We start from the raw sequence: 6,290 nt of genomic DNA on the forward strand, positions 1-6,290 counted from the left end.
GGCCGCTCTTCGGGGGAACGCGGGGGCGTTTCTCGGACCTGGCTGCGCGGGAAGGGGGTTGCGCCGGCCCCTCTGTGTGTGTGTGGCGGGGGGGGGGGGGGGTGCTATCTAAATGCGACATGGCACTGTGGCAGGCTGTGATCGGGGGCAGCGCAGGGAGGACAAAGAAGAAGGAGCATTAGTGCCACACTTTCCAGAGGTCTTCCCAGTGATCCGTTAGACGGCTGACTGGCAGAGTGGAGCCGAGGGAGGAAGGCGCTGAAAAGCATTTGCGAGGGAAAAGGGACTAACTACTCTTACCACCTGCCCCAACCCCGAAGATCTGGTGCTGCATATAGACAACGTGGATGTATTTTTTCGCTGATGAAGGACTCAAATACAAATGTATATGTGTATACAGTCATACATATATATTCACAGACATATAATAGGCAGTCTAACCTGGCTGTTTTCTGAAATTGGATAAAGTAATATAAAATAAAACGTTATTCAGCCCCATACACAGCCAAAGTGAACAGTTCTCATTCTGTTCAAATAAAGTCTCAACAGATGACATTGGAGAGGGTGATGCAGTTGGCTTCGTTTTTGTGTAGTCTAAATTCCTACTTTAAAAAGTGGTTCTTACCCAATAGCTGCCATCTGTTAACAGTTCACCTTTACGTGGCAAGTAAAGGTCTGTCTGTGGTGTTTCGTCATAGTGTCCCTCACTGATTTTCCCTGAGGTTACAGAGCGGGGCAGGGTTGCCGGGTTTCTTACGGGGTTTGTTTCTGGAAAGGCTGTTTGCCGTAAGGTTGGATCAGATCAGAATAAAAAAGAGAGAGAACTGGCACTATGTTTCCCACTTTATGTGCAGCGTAACTGTGTTTGGGAGGTCAGTTAGGGATGAGTCCAGCAGCTGTCTGCCAATGGTTATCACAGATTCACACCCTTCCCTATAAAATTCCCATGTATACAGTTGGATTCCAGCACTGCTCCCTGCAGAGCTGTCTCCCAGTGTCTTGATAAACAACTTCCCTACAAAAAAATCAGTAACATTAATTGTTCTGGCCTTTAAAACAGCACTACTTCCTATTCAACAGATTCTTGGTCACTGAAAATCATTATACTAGCTGAAGATCCAGTTCCTGCCAGCTTCAAATAAGGCCTTTGTTATCAAATTAAGCATAGGATCTGCTGTTTTGCTTCAGGATGAATTCTCTTCATTTAGCAGGGAGTTACGCACCAGCTTGAACTTCAGATTGTAACATTTGCACATTGCACCGGTGACTCACATGAGAAACACTGAAGTCAAATGACTCAAAAAAAAATATTTGTTATCCTGACATGTGGGAAATTATTAGCCAAGTTAGAGAAAACAGACATCAGTTCCAGCGGTATAAAATGGATAAGGGACTGACTAGGGCGGGACTAGACATTGAACTGAAGTAGGAATGAAAGAGAACAAAGGGTGAGATTCATTTGTCATAAGATGCTAATAAAGATTACCAGTCAGGAACTGCTCACAAAAAAAACAGGTACAAACTGAGGTTATATCAGGTATAGTAATTTCACTGGAGCTGGCGAGATACTAGTATGGCCTCCTCCGAAAGAGGTTTGTTGTTCTGGTCATGTATGTTCAGTAAAGAATAATTGAGATTAATTGGAACAGGTGCAGAAGAGATCAGGGAACTAAAGAGTATTTTTTACAAGAGGAGATTATGAAAGCTTTGTATGTTTAGCAAAGCAAAACAAATGGCAAGAGGGTAAGTGACACCTGTCTGTATATACACATCACAGAAGTAAACATGAAAAAATGAGAGAAGTTATTCAAGCTAGAGCAATGTCAGCCAAAGAACAAACATGTATATATGTGCCATGAATGTATTCAGGCTAGGTAATAGATGGAGGTTTAAAGATAGGACTTACCTATCTTCCAGAGGGAGCTACACTCCAAATGTAACCACAGCCTATCTGTAGTAGTTCAAGACTATGAAAAGCACACTAGGGAGCAGTTATAAGCACCATGCTCTTTGTTCTCTTCGTTGTGCCCTAAAAGTGGATCTAGTCAGCTCTAAGGGCTACCTTTCTTCAGTGACCGGTAATTGACCACTTGTGATTTGTGTTTATACACACCGGGATCTCTGGAGTCATCTTGTGCCTGCACTTTTGGCAACTTCTCCTATACCTGTTTCACTTCCTTCTGGCAGTTATTCTCTCTCCCTCTCCATTCCTCAGCATTTGCATGTCTTTAGCAACACCTGCAGCAAACTGAGAAGGAATGCTCACTGTGTAAAACTTCAGTGTGCTGAAGAGAAAAGACCGCTTCTTTGACAGTTTTCTCTACCTTTCTAGCCTGTGTCTGTCCTAGGTCACCCCTTTCCCACAGTCACCTCATTTCTCTAGTGCACCCACATCTTTCAAAGTCCCTTCCAACCTCAAGCATTCTGTAATTCTGTCCATGGGACAGGATTAAACTCTACGATGAACCATGAATTTAAGATGAAAATGTGCACTCATAAGGGCTTGCAGATTGCAGACGTGCACAGATTATCAGAAAAAGATGAGCTGCAGGAACTGTGAGGAGTTGCACAGGATGCAAGAGACATTGCTTTGCGTTCAAAGTATGCCGACTGGACTGCTACATGGAAGAGACTGAAAGTCTGGGCTCAGCCTCTATGACATTGACACTTGTGCACAGCTCCCAGGACCACTAGGAAGAGTATGATGTGATCAGGTTCCTGCCTGGTCCTCTTTTATATGGAAATGTCTTACATTACTATATGTTGAGGATATCTCCAAAAAGCCATCGAGAGTCATTTTGAGGCACCTACAGTAGTAGACTAGGGGATACTGTTGTTCATGCTAGGCCAAGATTCCCAGGATAGTAATGACTTAGATGGATGCAGACAGTACTTGGCTTTGTTGCACAGTAGTGCTGAGCTCTTCACTGAGGATGTCACACAGGTGGAGGCTGGTGTCCTGGGCCAGCCTGCCCAGGAAAACCACTATCATGTAGCTGGTAGGTTAGTCAACCATCTTCCTGATGAGTCAGCGGATCTGGGTAGGAATCCCTCATCGCTCTGCTTCCTTAAGCTGTGAAAGCATTGTAGAGACTTACATGTAATTCTCTCTTCTTCTACCTCTACACAGTAGGTGCAACAGTGAGTCTAGGCCCATGCTCTTAGCTTCAAAGAAAATACCAAGAGTGGACAATATAAACTAAGCTGGAGCCAGCACAGGCTGTTTTAACATGCTACCCTAGCTAGCAGGATTGTTTTTCATATCAGTGCTAATTCATTTAAAGCTAGTCTCCTTTCACAGTCCTCCCAATATCTCTGACTGTATTCAGAGTCAATTAATACTGTTCAGTGATGCTTACCTACCCATATCTGAAAAGGGATATTTTGAAGATAAGGGCAACAGTAAGAAAAAAGAAAAAGGCAAAAAAAAAAAAACCCCACAACATTACTCTCTTTTTTCACTCTCTTTTTTCATGGCTGTCAGCTATTTCTAAGGAAGACACTTTAGCCTCACTCAGTTTACTTAATAAATAGTCACATCTGTTATAAAGTGTTGTGCTTTTCCACCTACAAATGGACAAATAAGAGGTCATGCTTTACTTCCTGGTTAGGAGTACTCAGTAGATGCTGAGTTCTGTCCTGAGCCCTGAGACACACATACAGTTTTTGCAGAGTCAGTTTGGTTCTGAACTCCCTGGCATTTAGACAACTCTTTCAGGATGGCAGAAGTAAAGAAAGAAACAACCTAAGAAAAAGTCGTACCCTTAGACACTTTAACTTAGACTTTTAAAACAGATCAGTGAGTTAATTCCCTAGGAAAAAGAAGTGGGGCTCTTCTCTTTTGTGGGGCTTGGGATCATCAAGTGAGTACCAGATAAGGCAGGAGACCTCCTCCTATCTTCTTCCTCTCTGATCCTCTTCCTTCTCCTCATACTGTTCTTAACCTCTTCCCTTTGGATTTCCCTCATTTCCCCCAGTCTAGATCTCTCAACAGATGTCCAGCTGAAATATTCACTCCCTTTCTTTTCAGAAAAGTTCTGTGTAAAATCCCTTAAAAATACTGGCCTTACCAGTAGAAAATCTCCTGTTCCAGTGAAAGGCAGCTATTAAAAGTCTTTGCTTGCCCATTATCATGTGTAGCCTAATTTCCCTGCACATTACAGACAACAGAAATGTTCTAAACAAGTGTAGAGATTGCAGAGAAAACAATGGTCACAATTACCTTTACAGTCTAAAACAGTTGGAAACAGAAAAGCTTTCATAGAACCAAGTGGTATTCACCATTGGACACAGACATATCCCTATCTGCCACAAACCAGATCACAATATACACTTCTATGTCTCCAGTTGGGAGATCACTGGAGTCAATGAAATATTTTTGCAGGCAATATGGCGATAGCTACTTTTAAAATATACTTACTTGAGAAAAATACACACATTTTTTTGCATGCTTTCCATGAGATCTGTAAGCCACTTGAACAAATATTTTCCCTCATGTTTCAGTGAATAAAATACTCAACTAGATATCTTCCCTGTGGAGCTCAGATTTATTTATTCATTATTTTTATTCCTATACCACAGATTTTCTCCATATGCATTGCTAAGACTAACATTCCTTCTTAAGTTTTAGAGAGGACTTTTTTTTTCTTTGACAACATAAGCTACATCCTTTGGGTCACAGGTAGGATCCCACTTTTATGAAAATATGTTTTATTAAATTCTTCTATTACAAAACACAATATCCACACATACATTTATAGGCCATATTATGTCCTATGGTTATTATTGTTGTTATTTACTGTTTATACAACAGTAAAGGCCAGAGGACCTATCATAACAGAAACCATATAAACATATAATAAGGCTTTCTTCAAAAGCCTCCAATCCTGAGAGACAGATGGGAAGCACATGGACAGTCAGGAGCACTGAGAGTAACCCATACTTACAAAGCAGATTAGCGATATAGTTAGAAATAGGATTCCAGGGTTCTTGATGATTCCTCCCTTCCATTACAGTATCACTAGATCCTTGTGACTTCCAAGGAGTTTTGTCCTAATGTCTTGATGAGATATAAAAGTCTCGTTCAGAGCAGTCAAATGTTAAATATATTGTTACGTTTACCAGGATAATTTGCTAAAGTTTATGCAAACCATTTTTTTTTTCTCATTCCTCTGTATTAACTGATTTGATAAAATTCTCAGGCTAAGGATTCAAATGCACATAAGGAAAAGCTGACTGGAAAAAAACCCACTGTTTATAAACCTAAATGGCAGTCTACTTCCCAGTCTAAAATCCTCCAAATCCCACCCTTTCCCTACCTGACCGTGTTCACTGTAGCATCTCTTTATCAGAAGGTATTTATGATTTAAATGCCTTTAAATATTCCATTAAATGGCTCAGATGTAAGACTAAACTGAGAAATCTTAGAATTATTGACTAAGTCCTGCCCCTTCCCTACCTTTTTAGAAAGTTCAAAATATATCAGAACTGAAATAGTTCTGCAGTACTGCTAATGAGAGGAAAACTCCAAAGAGAGCAGCACAGCATGAATCCACATTCCATACATGTCATGGAGAAGTGCTCATCAAAAGCATCTTCTGTGTCAGTAAACCAAAAATTCGGAGGAACATGGTGGGAGGGCAGATCCGCAATTGTGAGGACCCACCAGCCAAGGCCTTTATGCTATTGATGGTGGTGGGAACAAAGATACAAAAACCACTTCCATAAATAGATAACAGGTTGTCTTTGCTCTTGTTTCATAACCCACTTCCACAGAGTGGAGGAGGTTGCTATTTCTAGAAATCCTGAGATAGTTATTCCTCCCAAATGACTTTATTTAGACTTTGCTGAAGGGACCAGGAATTAGTGCAAGGTCACCAATTCACTGGCAAACTGTAACTTCTTTATATTGTTTTCACCCCTCTTGATTATTCACTTACAGATGCATAAGGCAAAAGATCATTATCTCAAGAGTCTGAAGCCTAATTTTGAGCAAGGACAAGAATAATTCCAGTTCAAAGGGGCAAAGGCACATAGTTGGCCAAGAGATTTAAGTTAGTTAGTTATATTTACTTCTCATACGTATGTTGTTTGGGCTCTACACAGTTGAATATCTTTTGCACATAATGGTAACCACCATTAGAACTAGGGCTATGTTGAAAGAGATGAAGAAATGGTAAGAAGCTTATTTTGAATTTAGGTCCAAGGCATACACAAAAATGTTTTAATTAGCATAAATGTGTCTTCATACCTGTATCTAGAAATATGCATTCCCAAAACTAATCAAGGTA

The sequence above is a fragment of the Dromaius novaehollandiae genome, chromosome 2, assembly GCF_036370855.1.
Source record: "Dromaius novaehollandiae isolate bDroNov1 chromosome 2, bDroNov1.hap1, whole genome shotgun sequence".
In the NCBI taxonomy this organism is placed as follows: domain Eukaryota; kingdom Metazoa; phylum Chordata; class Aves; order Casuariiformes; family Dromaiidae; genus Dromaius; species Dromaius novaehollandiae.